This window comes from Humulus lupulus, chromosome X (assembly GCF_963169125.1).
Source record: "Humulus lupulus chromosome X, drHumLupu1.1, whole genome shotgun sequence".
NCBI classification, from domain to species: Eukaryota; Viridiplantae; Streptophyta; class Magnoliopsida; order Rosales; family Cannabaceae; genus Humulus; species Humulus lupulus.
Genome location: NC_084802.1, coordinates 112,283,407 through 112,303,361, shown reverse-complemented (window position 1 = coordinate 112,303,361; position 19,955 = coordinate 112,283,407). Strand labels below are relative to the sequence as shown.

The 19,955-nt window shown below is 42.4% G+C and overlaps 1 pseudogene; it reads right to left on the bottom strand.

The window, feature by feature from the left end:
* Positions 1-407: 407 nt before the first annotated feature.
* On the bottom strand, positions 408-9,683 carry LOC133806160 (monocopper oxidase-like protein SKU5; annotated as a pseudogene).
* Positions 9,684-19,955: the final 10,272 nt, after the last annotated feature.

The following is a 19,955-nucleotide window of genomic DNA, read 5'->3' as shown; positions in this document are numbered from 1 at the left end:
AGTTCAAACATAACATAAAGAAACATATTCCAACTCAAATGTCCAAAAAAATCATCATTTTCATAATCATCATCATTTCTGGTCATTCTATCATAAATTCATCTACTAAAATACTAAAATAAACAATATTTCAGCAACTTAAAAACAATATGTAACCAAAAAAAAATAACAGAGTAGCAGCAAAAAATAAGACCTTTTATTGCTGGATAAGATAAAAGCAAAGCAAACCTTTCAAGAATTTGATGAGCTGTGGAATGGATGCACTTCAAATACTACAATAGGACATGTACAATTATTTTATGCTGAACAAAAGTTTTGAGAACTGAAAGTGGCAAGTTAAGTAATTTTGTACAACCTGTTGGGAGATAACCAAGAATATTAGCATAGGCAGGCCAGTTTCTACACAGCTAGCAAGCTGCATACAGAACAAGGAAAAAAGAAAGTGTTATTAAGGGCTTTTTAATAATGTTATGTTATGAAGACATAAAAGTAACAGAGTTTTCTGGACATTACAAGTGGGAATCCCCTTGCAAAGAGCCCAAGACCCACAACTGAAACCAGTGGCACGATTATAATAGGACTAAATAAGCCATTTATGAAGAAATTTTTGCTCTTTTGGCTAGACTATACGCGGATATTTTTCTTTTCATAATGTAAAAATTTTATTGTCTTATTCTTTGTGGCATTTCTAATTTCTAATTCATGTTGATTGCAACTTATAGTTTAGTCCATTCACTTATCTTTTTTATTCTCTCTTTTCAATCTGAATATGATTCAAACCACTTGTAAAAAAATGTGACTGAAATTAATTGTATATTTATATAAATAATTTTTACACAAACATAATTCATTATATTTATAGTTTCATGATTCCATCCTTCAAACAAAGAGTGCAATAAATATTAAATCTGTAGACTTCAGCAATTGATGATTTCAGATTTTTATAATCTTTAAGAACAGTAGACTTTTTTCTTTCTTCTTCTTTTCTTATTTGGTCTTATTGAATAAATGTAAAGTAAGTATAGACTTGGAAATGTTTATCGCATTAAATAGAAATAAAAGAGAGTAAAAATCAATAAAATGCATGTTGCATATCTAAAACCAGAAAACGAAATTGAATTGAACTTACTTTCTGCTGCTTCTGCAATTCTTCTCACAAACTCATCCTTTTTATTTATGCCTCTGAATTGCAATCGCATCAACTGTATCAATAACAGTGTATGTGGTAAAACCAAATATTAATTTTCACATTACAACATTAAGCAATTTATCAAAATCACATATTAAAATTGTAATAATGTGTAAAATTGTAGCTTTATAACAACAATCCAGACAACCAACCATTATTTTGGCATTCTAGAATCTGAAATACACATATTTTATTGCTTCCAAAACTATCTCTTAACTATGTAAATAACCAGTGAATCTAACACCCAAACTAACACAGAATGGAACGAATTCGTAAACTCTCACCAAAATTTTCTGAAAAATAATTATAAATAAAAATTAGTAATTGTAAAAGATTCTTAGCTAAAAAATAATCAAGTTAGATTTCTCTCCATCTGAATAAGAATTCCAACTAAATTTTATGAAAAACAATATCAAGTGTAATTTTACAGGGAAAATACAGTGATTGTAGAAAGGTACATAAATTACAGTAAAATAACTCAAAATAGAAGGAATAATGTGCTTGTATATATGCACGGAGTTTGGAAGAAAATTCAATTAAAATGGAGGTTGAGCAGAGCTAACCTGTAATCCACCTGAAATTAAGTGCACATGGGAATCAATAAATCCAGGCACCACCATCATCAGCAATCATTCATGACCCTGAAATCACCCAATTTGAGTCATTTGCAAAAATGACTTCGATGAAAAAGTTATATCTGCAAAACAAATTTTCAAATAAAAGCGATTCTCTTTCTGTTCCTTAAAGCCCTTGTGGCTTTACCATTCTAATAATTTGGGCACTTAACTATATTATACAAAACTTTTCCACCCTTGATTACCCAATAAAATCTGCAGAAACTACAATCAACATTACCAAAAATGCTCTGCTTGCATATGATATTGTTGATGGTGCACTAGAAAACTTGAATCTCTGAGCCTGATCTCTGCACATTGAAGAAACAATAGATGTATCAGTAGAGTTCAGATTGACCACTAGATTAAGATTGTATCTACCAACTCAAATTCGGATGAGCGAGTATAATGGGACAAAACAAGCTAGCAAAGTTGTAGTTTAATATAATCTTACTTTTGTAGGGATGAAAGTACACCACAAAATATGGCATTTTCAGGAAAAGAAACCTCGGATTTGTCATTCTCAAAGTTTACGACACTAATGTACGTTTCCTGGCATGAGTTTAGATCGTCTGTTCGAAGGTTCCACATGCCACTATTGTCTAGAGAAATCAAAATAGCTGTCCATGCTCTGGGTAAGACCTGTAACCAATTGAAAAATCATTCTATTAACAAGACATGATTCACTTCTAAAAGAACTAGTTGTTAATATTATTTAGTTATGTTAGTTTGTCTGCTGAAGAGTTTGTTATATGGTAGTTAGTTTCATAACTACCCCCTCTGTACTACTCATTCTCTATATAAATAAAGCTCTTGACTAACTCTCTTTAATGAGTTCAATTTATGCACCATGAAAGCTGAGAAAAAAAACTGGTCCATGCACTATTTTACCGATCCCAGGAAACATCATTGTCATGACAAGAATCAAATGGAGGTTTTGCTGATCAAACTATTAAATTCGGTTATAGTTACAAGACAGGAGTACCTGTGTGGTGCTACGAGCAACCCCGTCCCATTTGTTGTAAGTGTTTCTGTCGTTTTCTGTCCATACTCCAAAATCCATACTACAGAAGAAAAAAAAGAGAAACTGTCCAACTCGTGTTCCTGACTTTTCCAATTTCAAAACAAGAAAAAATGCAAACAAAAAAAAAATAGAAGCAAAAGCTCACCCCACTACAAAAAATGCATTGCCATCCAAATGGTAGTTCTGAACAGTGGTGTCGTTGTTCTGGAGGATGATTTCCATGAAACCCCTATAAGTACCATTAATTAGAGATGTATCAACCTTGGGAGGTCTGTTCATAATTTTATTAGGGAAATCAATCTTGTAAACTCCTGGAATCTTAAACTATTCAGTAAGCTTCAAGGGTGTTGAAGGCAGTAAGTATGAAATGTCGTTGAGGGTAGTACGCCACTTTTCATTTATAAGTTCTGGTTGTTTGTTGGTGATCAGATAGAAATTTGTGACGGTAATTTGACCATATTTGATGGATCCTTGTGGGTTTGGACGAGCAGCACCAGCAGAGACATTCCATCTAGGATTGCACCACCATGACCAAAGTGTAATACTAATCAGTCCAGAATAAGGTGAAGAAAAAAAAAGATTAAGGGAACCAAAAGTAAATTACTATTAAATCATAAGCCAGTTCAATAATAATATTCAATGGTAAGTATTATTGGGCTATTGCATAAATATTTATTTTGCACCTCTTCACTTTAAAGAAACAGATTTTAAGCACTTGAAATAGATTATTTTTAGCCTAGATTGTAATATTAAAATACTCAGCTACAACCTTATCGTTCTTGCTTGATTCATTGAGAAATAGGGGTCCAAATCATTAGGAGGATCAGGGAGAGGACCTGACGCAGGTCCCTGAGAGTTTGAGTAGTGCAAAACAGCAACTCCATTTACTCGAGTCCAAGAAGATGAATTGACAAAACGAGGGCTGGCAACAATGTAATAGCCACTGCTGGCATTTTGATCCATTGTTACCAAGAATGAATATGACTGACCCACATGTATGTCCATGTTTAAGAAGTTCTGCTAAACTGTATATGATCCTTCAGTCTCGACAAGAAGTAAGTTGTGGTTTTGTATCCTGAAATTCGAACTAGTTGAGATACCGACATTATGCACCCGTAGACGGTATGTTTTTCCTGTTCAAGACAAAGTTACAATGAGATTGATAGCCTACCTTCATAAATCAATTTAACAATCATTACTAAACCTTACATAGCCAAAAAGAAAAATGAAAAAAGAGGCATACTATTTACTTTTTACTTGGTTCAACATTTACTAGAAGGAAAGGATTTCCTGTTGGAACAAGTGCCTCATCATATCGAAAGGGACCATGTCCACTTATAGTAATTCCGTCAGGAACTCCAAGGGCAATTCCATTTTAAACATCTTTTCTCAGTTCCTGTTACCCGATAAACATCGGTCTCATACCCAATAAAGCCAAGAGAAAGAATTCAGTAATAGATGTAGTAACAAGACATAAACTCACTTTATGACTCTTTGTATACCAGTCACTAATAAAGAGTGTAATATCTCCATCTGGCACAAGAAAAGGTAGTGGAATAACTGCTCTGTTGTTTATAATGACCCCCCCATACCCTCCTGCAACTCTTTGAAAGTTCAGGGAAGGGAAGTAAAAGAAACTCCCTATCTAATCTTTCACGCCATCTTGCCAAGAGTTTTTCCTGTGCTGTATTCCATTCCTGCATTTAAACATTATGCAAAAAAAAAGTATACATTTGAATTTGTCAACATTAAAAGCAACTCTCATATGTTACTGGCACACGGACATTATACCATGTTATAAGCAATGGCTCATCGAGGTTATTCTTGACATTAACAACAACATTCCAGTTGGTAGTGACGTTGAGAATCGGTCCTGGAAACTGCCCCTTTATCCCAATAACCTAGAATAATAAAATAGCCAATGTCATTTTATCACTAGCCTCAAATGTTTAAGTCTTACACAGTAAAATACTGGAGCAAAAGGAGATAAACAGAGACTTAAAAGGTAATGCTACTCAAAATGAAGTAAAAAGCCAAATTAATTTCTCGTACTCTTTAAAAAACAGTACACATAATCAAGTTGCCGACAAACCTAAATAACCAACAAATGAAAGAAAACATACCCATGAAAGGAAAATTATTAAAGCAGACAAAAATACTATATAGGAATCTCATTTTCAAATTCTTTTTTCCCTATCTTGTAAAAAAAGAAAACACAAAACAAAACACAAAATTCCAGATCTTTTGTGCCACAAAAATTAAAAATAGCTTACAAAGGGGCAGTGCATTCCCACTAAACTCTGTCGAAATATAACCAAAAAAAACAACTTAAAAGGCATCATACTCCGGCATAAAAAATAAAAAATTAAGCTGGCTTTTGACTAATGAGGCATATCTCAATTGGGTACAAAAAAAAATTAACCAAAAGAGAAAAAGAATTAAGAAATTGCATTATAAATAAATGAGAGAAATTTAAAGGGAAAGAACGAACCTTCTATTTGGGTCCAAGTGGGGAGGCATTGATGTACGAAACAGACCAATCATAGTAGACATAGGGATCACCAGCCAAACCAACACTTAACGAACCCAGAAAGAGAATAAAGTAGAACAAGAAGAAGCAAGGACAGGGCAGAGCTGAGGGCATTGGAACACTCAAAGTCTCAGTCACTGCTTCCCTTTTAGCCTTACCCTTGTGGGTTTTCTTTATCTTTGGCTAGAAAGAGAGTTTAAGCTTCAGATAACTCTATCAAAGCTCAAAAACGAGTGACAAAGAGAGAGAAAAATGGGTTACTTAGCTTTGTTTGCTGCAACGAGTGGTGACATGGAAACATCAAAAGAAAACTTTGGTGGCAGAGAGAAGGAGAGATGTAATAGACTGATGTAGGAGTGAGTTGGGGCAAGTGAGACTTCGGATACACTGTAGCCGAAGAAGAAAACGTGGAGCCGAATATAACTTTTACAAGTTCTAGGCGGGCTACCAAAGTAAAATACCGCCACTTTTTTCTTTTACCACGTATATATAACTATACCATAATACTTTTTTAGTAGTAATATATTCTTATGTTATGAAAAGGGATATTTGGTGTAGTGGCCGCCGCAGGTGCCAAACTCCAGCCAGCAGGATCCGGGCCCATCAATGCGCATACCTGACAAGCATCCCCGAGTCCATTCCATGAGCTCGAGTTCCAGTTCTTGATTCTACGAAGAGGAGATACGTGAACTAAACCGCAAGAATCAAAGGCTAGAAACCACCTTAGAGAATATCCAAGAGGTGTTAAATGGCCTGTTACAAGGGAAATCAGACATATCTCTCCCTAAGCGAAAAGAGAGAGGTCAAGGGGCAGAAACCACCATACCGGTAGATGATGGAAGGACTCGACTCTCCACCAGTAATACTCCCCAGACGAAGCAACACAAACGTCCCGGACCACCGAAACAGCCCTAGAGGCTAGAGTAGAAGAACAATGCTAGCCCTCGTAACGATGTCAAAGTCACCTCGAGGAAAACACCCCCAGATCTATGAGAAGAACTCAATAAGAAAAGGGTGGATAAATGGACTGCACCTCCTATGGTGCCTCAGGAAGGCAAAGTAAAGGGAGATGCTAGCCCATCCACGTTGAGAGACTCCTTGAACAAGAGGAGACAAGACCTAGACACAGAAATGAGGAGCCTGCGGAGCAAGATCATCACCGCATCCGGAGGATAAGCCATTGAGGATGAGTTCGACCATGAATCGCCCTTCATTAAGGAGATCCAAGCCATCCAGCTCCCAGCCAACTTCAAGGAGCCTCATATGACCCCATATGAAGGAAACACAGATCCTAAGTACCATCTGGACACGTTTAACGACCTGATGAAGTTAAGGGGGATTAGTAGCGGAGCCAGGTGCCATTGCTTTGCTGTCACATTGAAGGAACTTGCGTACAAATGGCTCAAAAGACTTCGACCAGGGTCCATCAGGTCGTGGCAGCAGTTTTCTGATGAATTTCTCCAACAGCATCACGCCGTGCATGATTACACAATGTCGGGCATTAGCCTCGCCAACATGAAGCAAGGAGAAAACAAGAGTCTAAAGAGCTACATCCACAGGTTTAACATGGAGGCAGCCAAAGTAGGGAGCTTGACCCAAAGAGAGTTAAAAATGGCCATCACACTCGGAGTGTGTTCGGGAAGCAAGTTATGGGATAATATGCTCAAAAGGGAAGTCACTGACCTAGATGACTTCTATGAAAGGGCACAAAAGTACATTCGTGTTGAGGATGGCCATGCGAACTTAAAGGCAGGAAAAAACGAATCCCATGTAAAACCCTTAGTCAATGAAGGATCGAATGGGGCAAAGAAGAAGAGGGCGTATGAAGAGCCGAGAGATGATCAACAGAGAAGGCCCAAATGCAGAAGCGACCTTAGGCAAATGACTTACACCTTCTATACAAGCCTGACGGACACCAGAGAACATATCTACCTCACAAATGAAGATTGGGTTCCCATTAAGAAGCCCCCACTGATGAGAAAAGACCGGTCCAAGAGGGACCCTAGCAAATACTGTCAGTACCCCAAGGACATCGGCCATACCACAGCAGAATGTACCCATTTGAAGGAAGAAATTGAAGAGCTCATCCACAGGGGGCACCTAGGCCGATATGTCAGAAGGGAAAAACAGAAATCGGAGGATGAGCCAATGATACCCCGGGCACAAGGAAGAGCCCCAGAGTTACAAGCAGAAGTGAGAACGATCTTCGAAGGACCAGGGTTTCGGGGAGAATCCAGGAAAGGTCGAGAAATATATGCTAGAGAAGCCAGGCGGAGTCCACCACTGTGTGTCATGAGTTTGGAACAACGACCCCCGAAAAACTTTAAGGGAGAGAATGACTCAATCTTTTTCACGGAGGAGGATGCACGAGGGGTGCACTTTCCCCATAATGATCCTTTGGTGTTGACAATTAAGTTGGCCAACATGCGAGTGCATGGGCTTGGGCATCCGACACTTGAAACCCTGCTAATCCTCCTTATACAGATTCACGGGGGACTCGATACAACCTTTAGGGGTGATCGAATTGGCACTCACCATGGGAGAACAACCCAGACAGACAACAGTCATGGCCAACTTTTTCGTGGTAGATTGTGTTTCAGCTTTCAATGCGGTATTGGGGAGACCATCCCTAAGAGAATTGAAAGCGATAACTTCAATATATCACTTGGTCGTCAAGCTCCCAGCTCCCGGTGGAGTAGCAAGTATGAAAGGAGAATAGAAAGAAGCAAGGGAGTGTTATAACACCTCCCTTCGCACGTCTATGAAACTGTGAGAACCTATGGCAATGGTGATACATGGGGGCGCAAACCCGCAGGAACTAGACCCCATAATCATGGAGGAGCCAGGGGAAGAACCCATGGAGGATGTAGAGGAAATCGTGGTGATGGAAGAGCCATTGCGAAAGTTGAAGGTGGGAAAAAACCTTCAGGGCGACGCGAAGGAGAAGTTGGTGAGGTTTTTGAAGGACAATCTGGATGTATTCTCTTGGAGTAACGAAGACATGGTGGGGATAGATCTAGCTATCATGTGCCACCATTTGAACATCGCCCCCGAGGCGAGGCCTGTTAGGCAGAAAAGACGAGCACTTGGCCAAGAGGTACGCAGCCTTAGAGAAGGAGTTTGACAAGTTGAAGGCCAACGGGTTCATCCGTGAATCATTCTATCCTGTATGGGTATCGAACCCAGTGCTAGTCCCAAAACCGAACGAAAAATGGAGGACATGCGTGGACTTCTCAAACCTCAATAAGGCTTGTCCTAAGGACAATTTTCCACTTCCAAGGATAGATCAGCTGATGGATCCGACGGCCGGGCATGAGTTACTTAGCTTCATGGATGCCTACTCTGGATACAACCAAATACCTATGAACCCAGCTAATGAAGAGCATACGTCCTTTATAACGGACAAAGGACTCTACTGCTATAAAGTGATGCCTTTCGAATTAAAGAACGCGGTAGCTACCTATCAAAGATTGGTGAACAAAATGTTCTCTAACCAGATAGGGAGGAACATGGAGGTATACGTGACGATATGTTGGTGAAGACCAAAAATTTCGCAGAACTCAACATAGACCTAGGTGAGATGTTTGACACACTCAGGAGGTACCGAATGAAGCTGAATCCACTCAAGTACACTTTCGGTGTATCCTCGAAAAAGTTCTTGGGTATCATGGTCAACTCCAGAGGCATCGAAGCTAATCTTGATAAGATAAATGCCATAATAGAAATGAGCCCACCCAAGAGCAAGAAGGAGGTGAAATGTCTAACGGGACGAGTGGCAGCCCTTAACAGATTCATTTCGAGATCTACGGACAAGTGCCTCCCCTTCTTCAACATCCTTAAAGGGAGCAAAAAGTTCGCTTGGGATGAAGAATGTGAGGAAGCTTTTGTCAAGTTGAAGGAACACTTAGGGAAGCCACCCTTGTTGGAAAAACATAAAAAAGGCGAAAGCCGATACTTATACTTGGCAGTATCCGAGCATGCCATAAGTGCTACCCTGGTCAGAGGAGAGAAGATTAGCAACCCGTGTACTACGTCAGCAAACGGTTCGTAGATGCGGAGAACTGATACCCGAAGATAGAGAAGTTAGCATACGCATTAGTGGTGGCCTCAAGGATGTTAAGGCCCTACTTCCATGCCCATGCGATCGAGGTACTCACTGATAGCCCTTTGAGACAAGTCTTGCATAAACCTGAAACCTCGGGGAGACTGATGAAATGGTCGATCGATATGAGTCAATTCGACATCACTTATACCCCAAGGACTTCCATCAATGGGAAAGCGCTTGCAGACTTTATAGTGGAGTTCACCTATCGACCAAATGAAGGAGGATATGAAGAAGAGGGACAGTCACTCGTAGAAGGAGAGCAAAGGAGTTCTGAGGAATGGAGCCTGCATGAGGATGGAGCATCCAACAAAGGAGGATCTGGAGCAGGTATCTTGATGACAGGACCCGGAGGACACAGGATGTATTGCGCTATACGGTTTGGGTTCGAAGCCTCGAATAACGAGGCAGAATATGAAGTGCTTCTAGCAGGGTTGCGGTTGGCCCAAGGGCTAAAGGTAACACATCTACACATTTTTAGTGACTCACAGTTGGTGATGTTCCAGATGAAGGGTGAGTATCAGGTGAGGGGTCCTAAGATGGGTGCATACTTGGAAAGGGTAAGTGGCTATCTGGGGCGGTTGGTGGAGTACAGCATAAAGCAAATCCTGAGAGAGAGGAATACCCATGATGATGCCCTCACAAAGCTGGCTTCCACTAAAGATGGGGATATCCTTGAATTGGTACCTGTGGAATACTTACCAAGGCCAAGCATCATTAATCCAGACGTTCTCGTGGTCAGTATCCCAAAGAAATCGTGGGCCGACCATGCATGTGGAATACTTACATGAGGGCGAGTGTGGCAACCATGCAAGTGGACCATCCACGGCTCGGAAAGCCGTGAGGCAAGGGTACAATTGGCCCTCCATGGAGAGAAATGCAAATGACTTCGCAAGGAAATATGACAAATTCCAGAGGCACACAAACTATTCCCGAAAAACCCCCGAATGAGTTAACTAGCCTAACTAGCCCTTGGCCCTTTGCTATCTGGGGGATAGACTTGATTGGCACCCTTCCCGCAGGAAGAGGTGGAGCAAAGCACGCAGTCGTAGACGTAGATTACTTCACCAAGTGGGTTGAAGTAGAATTCTAGTAAAAATAACGGCCAAGCAAATCACCACCTTTGTTAACAAATTAATTGTCTACAGATATGGAGTGCCCTAGAAAATTATTTCTAACAACGGCACCCAGTTTGAGGGGGAAACATTCGAGGAGTACTGTAAGGAAAGAGGAATAAGGAGAAGCTTCTCAGCTGTTGTACATCCATAGGCCAATGGGCAAATGGAGGCCAACAACAAAGTCCTGAAGAGGAACTTGAAACCAAAGCTAGAGAAGATGAAAGTGGCCTGGGTTGAAGAGCTACCTAATGTTCTCTAGGCCTACAGGACCACCCAGCGCACAACCACTGGAGAGATTCCTTTCTCCTTAGCATACGGATGTGAGGCTGTTCTCTTGATTGATATGAAGGTTAACTCCTTCAGGATAAAGGCATACAAGGACCAAGTCAACCATGTAGCAATGGCGGAAAGCCTAGACATGCTAGAAGAAAGAAGGGAAAGGGCGCAAATGAGAGTGGTGGTATACCAGCAGCGGGCAGCAAGGTACTACAACTCGAGGGTGCGAGAGAGAATGTTCAGAGTAGGAGACTTGGTATTGAGAAAAGTACTCCCCAACACACGAGACCCGGGGGCGGAGGTACCTGGGGCGAACTGGGAAGGACCCTACCAAGTCACTCAATACATACCACCAAACACCTATAAGCTAGCGCACATGGATGACACCATCATACCTCGAGCATGGAATGTGGAACACCTCAAGAAATACTATGAGTAAGACTTCCGCATCCGATGCAAAGAATATCTATGTTTAGTTTGTTGCACGTTATGTTAACTTAGTAGAGAAGAATCAAAGAGGTTGCCTAGACAACCTCTAAGGTAGATGTAAACATTTCATATATGTCGTTGTAACCTGCCTACTATAAATGAAATTGTTCACAACTTTGCATGTTATTTTTCTTCTCTATGCTAGCATCCACCAAAGTGCCTAATGGAATAAATTTCACCAATCACTTGGGGGGCAGGACAGGAGACATGCATATAAGCAAAAAAAAAAAAACTCCTATCTCTTATATTCAAAAGGATTAGCTACCCTTATGAATATCAAGGGAATAGTTTAAAAGGATGGCCTCCAACCAAAGGCTGACACCCCCGTAGGTGGTGAGGCCGTAAGGAAAGGAATCTCCCAATAAGTCTAGAACGGCCACTAAGTCAGCTAGCCAAAAAGGGTCCTAAAAGAGACCCTTGAAGAAATAGTACTATGCATAATGACGAGAAGGACGCTTCTCGCAAAAAGTAACAAGCGCGCGCAAAGAATATAAAAGGACCCCAAGAACCCAATAGGGTAACGTGTCCTTAAAAGTATAATCAAGGTGCACCAGAAAGATTATCATCATCATATCAAGAAAGAGATATGTAATCCACAAATAGTAATAATAAGAGGGGCTTACCAAAGTCCCTTAAGTTCGATAAACACAAAAATAGAAAGGGGAAACAATACGAGAGATTACATGGCAATAACATATGTAAACCGAATGCAAAGGAATCTACAAGTTTCCATCTCAACCCTTCCACTCAGATTTTCTCAACCGCATAATCTCCAAAGGGAGACAGGTCAACGGCAAGGTTGGTCCTCCACACGGCATGTAGCATATGCTCAACTATGTCGTTCTCAGCATTTACAAGCTAGACCTTGAGTGTAGTAATCCTCTTATTCAGGGTATGGATGGTAGCCTCTAGCTTGGTGTTGGAGCGAGAGGTCGACGTAGCCTATGCTAAAGCAGCGTCCCTCTATTGAACTACCTCAGCCACTTGAACCTCCAAGTCATGGACCTATGCTGACAAAGCATCCTATCTACCTCAACCATCAAAAGGTTCCCCATGGCCTCCTCAAGCTGGTGTTGAAGCCGTTGTGTGGATGAAGAGCTTAAGGCAATAAGCTGGCGACCCAGGAAAGAAGCCTAAGTAAGGCCAAAAGAAAAAACATAGAATAAAACCTTTGGGGTCAAGCGATATCAAAACAAAAAAAATTATTATTCGAAGGTTTTAACAAGTACCTGCAAGGAGGCTCGCATATAGGCGTCTTCTAGCTGCACTTCGGGGACGTCATGCAAGGTTGCCCACTCGCCTTTGGGAAAGTTTCCCAGATGATGGCTCATGGCTTCCCCATACTGCCTTGCCTGAGGATGATCTTCATAAGCGGAAGCATAGGCTTGACTGGGGGAGATGTGTGCGTCGACCAAGGCACGTTTGGAGAGGGAAGAGGACCGAGAAGGTCCTGATCCATTCACAGAGGTGCGGGGGCAGAAGAGCGCGGAGTCATCTCCTTAGGTAAAGCGGCGCCCGAAGACCCCTGCCTAGAACACCCCCCTGAGGGTAGAGGAGCCCCAACAAAAGAAGGAATGACGAATTTTATTTTAGGCACAGAAGGGCGGGGGACAGAGGCGTTGAAGGCAAACTCATCGCCAGGCATTGATAGTGGCACCCGAGAGGTAGCACCGCCGGTATGTTCGTCGGGTCGGCCACGTCCCTAGCCTTGTCGTCCAAAGAGTGTAGACACGAGTAGTTCTCAGACACAATTGTCTCCTCAATGTCCATATGATCGCCCGATGGGTAGACATAGTCCATATCGGGAGCCTCGTCATAATTACCTTCATCGTGGCCGTATAGCCACGGAGCATAGAGAGAAGGATTGGTCCGGGGCAGCAACTTGTATAGGTGAAGGTTGCTCTCTGTAAATAGAGCACAGGCCTATTTGCACTCGGCCGGCAAGTCTAGGATCTTCATCACCCGATCGCGAGCCGACGATTTCAAGGTAGAACCAACAACCCCTACAAGAGCTGCCATCAAGAGAAAAGAAATAACTGTTGTTAGATAAACCATGAAAGAAAAGCAGTGTAAAAGAGAAACCTCTCATGTATGAACTCAAGGTGAGAATTGCCTTACTTGGAGTGTTGAAGCAAGTGTGTTGGGTGGACCCGCTATAATTGAAGAAGTAGTCAGTTTTCCACGAGCCCCTGTTTGAAATAAAACCCTCCATGAGGGGATACCCTTTATGGGCTACGGCTTTCTGAAGATGGTATAACCCGAGTGCAGATGAATTCGCCCTCAGAGTGAAGAGGTAATGAACCTCGCTCATGGAAGGCCCTCTAGAGTGCACCTATTGGTATAGCTCGTATAAGCTGCTGAGCATCACCCAAGAATTAGGGGACAGATGTAGAGGCACCAGTTCAAAATAGTTAAGTATTGTGATGAAAAAGGGATGAAGTGGCAGAGCCCCACCCGATTTGATGATGGAGTCACTGAAGGCCATGAACCCTTCGGGCGGGTCAGATGCGCGTTCATTGCGCTTCGGGATGACGAACTTGAGATCTGATGCTAGATGATGAGCCTTTAACATGTTGGCCAATTTAACACTGGTAAGGGTAGAGCTGCCCATGTCTTCGGAAGTGTCGGAGGTTCTCTTCGACATCTCGGGTACCTGGATAAAGATAGGCAGTTTGTGAGTTATAGACTTTCTAAGGATGCGGGAAGACCCCCCATGCATCTTATATCTACCAGCAATTTTCTTGACCCTAGGGCATAAGACCGGGAGCAAGGGAGGAAGCGTGGGTGGGATCATAGAAAGAAACTCAGGTTCAACTGATTCACATTTATCGCCTTCGGAGAAGAGTCCCCTATGACTAGGAGACTCGTCACCACAAAAGGAAAAAGGCTCAGAGGGCAATTTTATTCTAGGCAAGCAATTTCGGAAAGGCAATCTTGAAGGGCAAATTGTAGCTGGGAAATGTACGTCGCATGCCAGGGGGAGAAACCTAAACCCTTGTCACTGGTAATAGATTCTAGCTCCTTCTTCAGGCCGCGTGCTTTTTTCCTGAGGTAGGACAGTCTCTGGAGGTAGAGCGCTCGCACACCCCCACGATTAGAGGGTCTGTGAATGTCGGCCTCAAAGTCAGAGGATGATACCTCAATGAATTCAACATTAGATGAACCTTCAGGACATCGCCTAGACGCCATGGGCCAGCTAAGACTTGAGGGCGTGTGTGCGTAAGGATAACCCTCTATCTACAACATGAGTATGAGGGGTATAAGAAAAGGGCCTATGCATATGTACTTTAAAGGAATACGAAAAGAAAATGACAACCTCTAAAGAATGAGTGCAGTACAGCCAGTAATTCTACCCTGGTGTAATAGATAAAGAAAGCATATGTATCGGGAGGAAGGGGCATACCTGGAGGTATATGTATGGAGCCGCAGGTGTGCAAGGATAGACTTGAGGGGGTGTTAGGTCGGATGAGCGATAAGCGAGGACGAGACCTTAGCAGCAAGAGAATGCCTAGCATCACCGCAATGCAAGCCCAATATAAGGAGAAATAAATAAAAAAGAAATAGAAAAATAAATAAACAAATAAAAAAAAGGAAAGAAGGAGGATGAATAAATGAAATGGGGAGGAAATTACCTCAAGAATGCTTCTATGCAGGATAGAACCTTTGAGATCTTGAAAGTGGCTTAGAGGGAATACCACTAGGCTAGGCAAGTCTTGGTGTGGAGAAGTGACTTCAAGCCTTGGGGTATTTATAGGGAAAGTCATGGCCTCCTAGCCATTGGATTCGAATTCACACGAAGGGTGGAGATTAGAAGCATTTGCAACCTTGGGATTCATGCTTGGAAATGGTTGGCCCTTATTCAATCTTAGGTGCACACTTGGATCGTCCCCAAAGATAGATGGTTTTTGTGTTTCTTTGGACACTATAAAGAAACACAACTTCAAAACCCACTTTGTGTTTCTTCATGCAACATTGGTGTAACGCCCTAATTCCTTAGAGACGTTACTAGGTGAGTTGAAATATGTGCATTTAACTCACTGATCGAGGTATTAAGACAAAAGTTTAATTAAACCATAAACAGAGTCATAAACTTTGAAAATAATTCCATTTACTAAAAATCGTAAAACGTTTAACATTTGGGATACCAAAATACTGTGTAGAAATATTTACAACTCAAAAATATAACTAAAGTCGGCAGAACGACAAAATCTAGGTTTAGTACATTCATCTCCCAAAATACCCCTGGTCGTGGCAGCCAAGTAGACCAAACATGTACGCGCCGCTTCACGCTCTCCGTACTCATGATTTGTCGACTTTCCCCTTGCCTTTACCTGCACCACAGAGCACTCGTGAGCCGAAGCCCAGCAAGAAAACCATCACAAGCAGATAGCATATGCATTTTAAACACTTAACATATTAACAAGCCATCATCAGGCTAACCACATATGACCATGCCGTCTCAGGCGCTTTACCAGGCCTTGGGTTCGCGGTCCACACCGTGAGGATATCCTAAGTATCCTTTAGGGTCTCACCCTGGAAACTCGCACTCCGCGTGCTAAACGCTGCTCCCGGCCCCATGCCGTTCTCGACCTTCACCGTTCCTAGCCCTCGTCGTTCCCGGCTCTTGCTGTGCATTCACATATCTGCACACATAGCATAATTCAGCATATACTTAAACATGAATAAATTCAATCAAAGGGGCTACGCCCTGCAACACAATCATATAGGGTCGTGCCCTGCAACACAAGCTCTACGAGTACAGCAGTTTTCTTACCTGTGTCCTTAGCTTTCCAAGCACCGATGTCCCGACCACAGTCCCCTAGTCCGAGCCTTGCTGAAACCCTAGTCACAACGCATCAACAATATCCAACCATCAAGTTCTAATCCATTGAATAATTTTGGGTCATAATTCTAGTCTCCGGGACCTTGAATTCTATCAATCCGGGTGATAAAATCCATCCCGAGCTTTAACCTTTGGATTCCCAAGCCTAAAACCTCTTTAAAGCCCAAAAAATGCACTAAGAGCTGTGGCCCCATGAGGCCATGCTGCGGTTCGCCCCCAACCACAGACCAACCCCAAAATAGGGCAGGCGCGCCATGACTCAAGCAAGGGCATGCCGCGGCCCGCCCTTCATCCTGGCCACCAAAATGCTTCAAGGGCCGCGACTCAGAAAGAAAAATGCCGCGGCCCTACCCTTCGAACCCAGAAAAATCCTCCATTTTTGTCACAAAAACCCATCCAATTAACCCCAAAATCAACCCAACAACTCAAGCTAACAATCACAGAAGTTATATCATGGACTCAGCAACAAAACCTAACAAGAAATCTAGCTCAAAACCTCATCAAACTCAAAGATGATTCTTCATCCTTCCAACATGCAAAACTCTTAACACACCAGCAGAAATTCAAACACAATTCAAATAATTTAAAAGCTTACCCTTGTTTAAATGAGTCTCTGAGTTAATCTCCTAAGCTCCAAGCTCCTTGCCTCCAAAATTCTTTAGTTTCCAATTAGTTTTCACCAAAAACCTCCAAGCTTCCAAGGAAGAAGGTAAGAAAGAGATAGAGAAAAAAAAGTCGGTTTCCTTAGCTTCTTAACACTTCTCCAATTTTTTTTTATTTAACTTAAGTTTCTAAGGTTACCTAAAAGCTCGAGGTACCAAAAACGTCCCCAAGGGAAAAATGTTAAATTTCCCCAAATTTCCCACCTAAACAGTCTAACCTCAAATGTATCTCTAAATATTTACTTCCATAACCCGATAACCCCATAAAATGTCTAATACCCAGAATACCCCTCGACTCCCCCCGAGTCAGATATTCAACCCCGTTGTGACTTTCTAGCTAAACCGCTCCCTAGGACTGTATCGGGTCATGCAACAGATATGTCACAAGTATATCGCATTTATCACATTTATGCCATCAACGGGCTAAAATTAGAAACATGCCCCTAATAACCAAATTGGGCCCACATGCATATTTAATTCAACTAAACTCGCATCTCTAATCACTTATTCACACAAATTCACATATTATAACAATAAATCAATTATTTCCCTCTGGCACGCTAATCAAGGCACTAAGCCTTATTAGCAAATTTGGGTCGTTACAACTATCCCCTCCTTATAGAAATTTTGTCCTCAAAATTACCTGAACAACTCGTAATACCGCTCCTGCATCTCTGATTTAAAATCCCACGTTGCCTCCTCAACCTTGTTGTTTCTCCACAGCACCTTCACTAAGGAGATGGTCTTGTTTCGCAAGACTTTGTCAATCCGGTCAAGAATCTGAACCAGCTTTTCTTCATATGAAAAATCTCAGTTCAGCTCCAGATTCTCATAACTCAGTCCATGTGTCGAATCTGATACATACTTCCAGAGCATGTACACATGAAAAACATCATGAACCCCTGATAAGGCTGGAGGCATCGCCAACCTGTGTAAGCTACCTCTCTAACCCATTCCAGAATCTCGAAGGGGCCCACAAACCTAGGGCTTAGCTTGCCCCAAACACCAAACCGTTTCAGTCCCCACAAAGGTGAAACCCTAAGAAATACATGGTCACCGACCTGAAACTCTACGTTTCTGCGTCTCATGTCCGTGTAACTCTTCTGGCGACTCTGGGAGGCGAGCATTCGAGCTCTAATCTTATCAATCACCTCATTGGTCCTTAAACCATTTCAGGGCCCAGATATCTCCTCTCACCCGCTTCATCCCAATGGATAGGTGATCTGCACTTCCTCCCATAAAGCATCTCATACGGAGCCACTCCGATAGTCACTTGATAACTATTGTTGTACGAGAACTCAATCAGAGGGAGATACTTGCTCCAAGATCTCCCAAAATCGAGCACACAAGCTCATAGCATGTCCTTTAGTATCTGAATCGTCCTCTCAGACTGTCCATCTGTCTGAGGATAATAAGCGGTACAAAACTGTAACCGCGTGCCCATAGCCTACTGCAGACTCTCCCAAAACTTGGAGGTGAAGGTGGGGTCCCTGTCGGATACTATCGACCTTGGAGCCCCATGAAGTTGAACAATTTCCTTCACATTTAACTCAGGATACTGCTCCATAATATAAGTCGTCCTGACAGGTAAAAAGTGGGCAGACTTGGTGTACTTATCCACAATCACCCACACCGAGTCATGCTGTCCCACGGTCTTCGGCAAACCAACCACGAAGTCCATGGTGATATCTTCCCACTTCCTTTCTGGAATCCCCAGAGGCTGCAGTAACCCTGCTGGCCTCTGATGTTCAACCTTGACCTATTGACAAGTTAGACACTTGGCCACATAATCCACCACATCCCTCTTCATGCCTGACCACCAATACAATGGTCTCAGATCTGGGTACATCTTCGTTGTACCTGGATGTAAGGAATAAGAAGTGGTATGTGATTCATCTAAGATTTCCCGCCAGATATCAGAATCCATCGGAACACAGATCGGATCCCTGTACCTCAGTAACCCCATCTCCGAGATAAAAAAGTCCTTAGCCGCTCCGACTAAGACGTTCTTCCTGTGACCTCTCAACTGGGAATCGTTCCCCTGTGCCTCCTTGATCCTCTCAAGGAGTGTAGACTGAAGAGTGATGTTGGCTAACCAACCAACTACCAACTCTATACCCGCTCTGATCATCTCCTTCGCTAGCTTATCGGATATTTGTCTCGAACTAAACAACTGTCCTGGGCCTTTCCGACTCAATGCATCAGCCACTACATTAGCCTTCCCAGGATGGTATAGGATATCACAATCATAATCCTTAACCAACTCCAGCCACCGTCTCTGGTGCATATTTAGATCCTTCTGAGTAAAGAAGTACTTCAAACTCTTATGGTCGGTGTATATCTCGCACTTCTCACCATACAGATAATGTCTCCAAATCTTAAGTGCGAATACCACCTCCGCCAACTCCAGATCATGCGTGGGATATCTCTGCTCATACTCCTTTAACTGTCTCGATGCATAGGCTATCACCTTACCAGCTTGCATCAGCACACATCCCAAACCCTGCCTGGAAGCATCACAATAAACCACAAACTTCTCATTATCTGTCGGCAAACTTAACACTGGTGCGGTGATCAATCGCCGCTTCAACTCTTTGAAACTGTTCTCACATCTGTCTGTCCAAACATACTTTGTCTTCTTCTTTGTCAGTTCTGTCAATGGCGTAGCTATCCTGGAGAACCCCTCTACAAACCGCCGGTAATATCCTGCCAATCCCAGAAAACTCCTCACTTCAAGGACATTGCTCGGTCTAAGCCAATCTCTCACTGCCTCAATCTTACTTGGGTCAACCAGGATCCCCTCCTTACTTATGATATGGCCCAGAAATGTAACTTGCGGTAGCCAAAACTCACACTTGCTGAATTTAGCATATAACCTATGCTCCCTCAACCGCTGCAACACCAAACGTAGATGTTGCTCATGCTCTGTCTCTGACTGAGAGTACACCAGAATGTCGTCGATGAACACAATCACAAACTTATCCAGATAGTCCTTGAAAATCCTAATCATCATATCCATAAAAGTTGTTGGGGCATTGGTTAATCCAAAGGACATAACCAGTCATTCATAGTGTCCATACCTCGTTCGAAAAGTTGTCTTTGGTATGT